The following is a 3,109-nucleotide window of genomic DNA, read 5'->3' as shown; positions in this document are numbered from 1 at the left end:
AGCACAAGAATAATCTACTGAAAGCCACTAGAAAAAAGAAGCAGATCACATTCAAAGGAAAACCCATCAGAATTACGGCCGACTTCTCTTCACAGACCATGCAGGCAAGAAGAGCATGCAGCAGAGTACTTCAGGTCCTCTATGAAAAAAAAATTCCAGCCCAGACTACTATACCCTGCAAAACTCTCTTTCAAGTTTGATGGAGAACTGAAATACTTTCATGACAAAGAATAGCTAAAGAATTTCGTGATGACAAAGCCAACCCTACACAGGCTAATGAAAGATGTTCTAGGGAGGGACAAAAATGATCAGAACTCCATGAATGAGATTAGAAGCAACCAACTAAATACGGCAAGCAATTAAACACAGGAGAAAAAGGAGTAAACGACAATGGGTAAATAACATGGCAACGGTAAGTCAATACATCTCAATCCTAACCATTAATGTAAATGGACTCAATTCACCAATTAAGAGAAACAGACTGGCACAGTGGATTAGGAAACAAAATCCAACGATATGCTGTATACAAGAAACACATTTAACTCATAAAGACATTCATAGGCTGAAAGGTAAAGGGTGGAACACAATACTACATGCCCTAGCACCTCAGAAAAAAGCTGGGGTAGCAATCCTATTCTCAGACAGTCTCAACTTCAAGCCAACAATGATCAAGCAAAATAAAGAAGGCCACTATATACTGGTTAGGGGAAAAATTCAAGAGGAAGAGTTAACACTCATAAATATGTATGCACCAAACACGGAGCACCCAACTATATAAAGTAAATCTTAATGAACATGAAAAATCTAATATCTAATGCCACAATTTTAACAGGAGGACTTAACACACACTTATCTCCAAAAGACAGGTCAACCAGATGTAAGGACCTAGTGGACACAAAGTGAGCAAGAACTTTGCTAAAACTCCCTTCACTGCTTGGCCTCCATAGGTGTCTGCCATTATTGGAAATGCACAATGACATTTTGGATCCCCTGGCATCAATATTAAATTATAACCAGTGTCCAGCTGTCAAAAATGTCTGATTATTCCTCTTCTACCAATGTACAGTATCACAGTTACTTTTATCATTGTTGACACAAAAATGCCTCATGCTCAGGACAGCCAACGTTTTGGCCCTAGCCTGTCAAGGTCAGTAAAGATTCAAGACATAAGAGAACCTGTACTGTAACATCATGTTACTCAGTGGTTTCCCAAATTTTCTGATCAAGGAGATTATGAGGCCACAGATGAAAATGATCAATTATGTACAGTGTGCCTAAGGAGAGTCACATGGAAAGAAAACATTCTCTCAGATTTTCACAGAGAGCACATTGGCCAAGCAATGTGCCAATTGGCTGACACTGACAAAGGATCTGCAAATTATGGTGCAGGGCTTCAGGATAAATCATGTGGGGATTTGACTCACTTTATCAGATACAAAGTTAGATTTCTTGTTATAAGGTCTTGCTTTATATTGGTCTTAACTTTCCAGCAGAAAAGTATAAACACGAAGCATAAAAACTAAAGCCATATTAATATGCTGAGCTGTAAAAGGCTCAAGTCAACAACATCGGACATTGCCAGTCCTACGTAAAACCCACTACTATTACGGACTACAGGACTATATTGGAATATTTTGCTGAATTCATGCACCTATAGTGTTTAAATGACAATGGAATACCCTTCTCTAACAAAACGAAACATAAAAGGGGATACAAATGAACTACCATTATGTATCTGTATATTCAAAATAGGTAGGATAGATATACAGCTACATTCTCTTAATTCAATGAATAAACAGATTTGTTCTAATAGTGTTTGTGGATAGGATATTGTGTCTGCATCATGTACTATGAATATTTACTATAAAGACAACAGCCCAGTCCCAGCCCAGGCGACTGTGTGGGACAGCTTCCGGCTATCCTGCGCCAACGGGACCTACTGGTCCCAGCCCAGGTGCAGAAGGGTGAGACACTCTTCCACACCCTTGGGAAGCCCCCCACCACTCCTCAGCACCTCCCCTCCCCCACCTGCCAAGTAGGAATTTCTGCTATGTCCCAGGAACCCCCAGATCCAGTCCTAGCCCAGGCCCGGTGAGTGTGTGGGAGAGCTTCCAGCTACCCTGCGCCAGCAGGACCTACTGGTCCCAACCCAGGCCCACTGTGGGTGACACCCTCTTTCACCCTCTTGGGATGACCCCATCACTCCATACTACCCGCTCACACCACGCCAACAGAGTAGGAATTTCTGTTGCATTCCAGAAACCCCTAGATCCAGTCCAAGTCCAGGCCCTGTGAGTGTGTGGGTGAGCTGCCTCTCCTCCCTATTCCACCTTATTCCATCCAGACTCAGCTCAGGCCTGGCAAAAAGGCCTGGGGTGAAACCCAGCAGCTGCAATCCTGCAGATAGTGTAGGGGAAAGAAACACCCACCTAATCCAGGAGCACAACATCTTACCAGGGGAACACAACAGGTTCACCCCCAAGGGCAACAGCAGGAAGGAGCTGAACACAGCAGCCAGACCCAAGGCAGGCACAGCTGGATAAAGCCAAACTTTGTAGATCTTCACCTGAGCTTCACTACGTGCTAAGGTTATAACTGCAACAAAGATCTACAACAAATTTCAGAAGACAGTCCTACACAAAATGAAAATGAGAAGGAGCAAAATGCAATCTCAGAAACAGCTGACACATAAAAAGTGCAGAGGACACTAACAAAGAACAAATTGGGAATCACACAGCTCAAAGCAAGGAATTAACTATTTCTCAAATAAAGAAACAACTACACAAAAGTATACAGGAACTAAGATTGGAAATGAAAAGAGAAATCCCTGAATTAATAACATCTGCAGTAAAAAATGAAATGCAAAAACATATGGAGAAAACCCAATGCCTACGCAGAATAAGTGCAGAGGACACTAGTTCAGCTCAAAGGTATGAATTAATAAGATCAATAGTAAATAAGCAATAGCAGAAAGTCAAAGGGGAATTCAGAGAGGAATTCTTTAGTGAAATAAAAAAACAATTCTTAGAATTCATAGCATCTGAAGTAAAGAATCAACTACAGAAACATAGGGAGGAAAACTAATCTGAAGAACACAGTGCAGTAAAAG

Source organism: Octodon degus, unplaced genomic scaffold (genome assembly GCF_000260255.1).
Source record: "Octodon degus isolate 3935 unplaced genomic scaffold, OctDeg1.0 scaffold00439, whole genome shotgun sequence".
NCBI classification, from domain to species: domain Eukaryota; kingdom Metazoa; phylum Chordata; class Mammalia; order Rodentia; family Octodontidae; genus Octodon; species Octodon degus.
Note: the sequence above shows the minus strand (reverse complement) of the source record.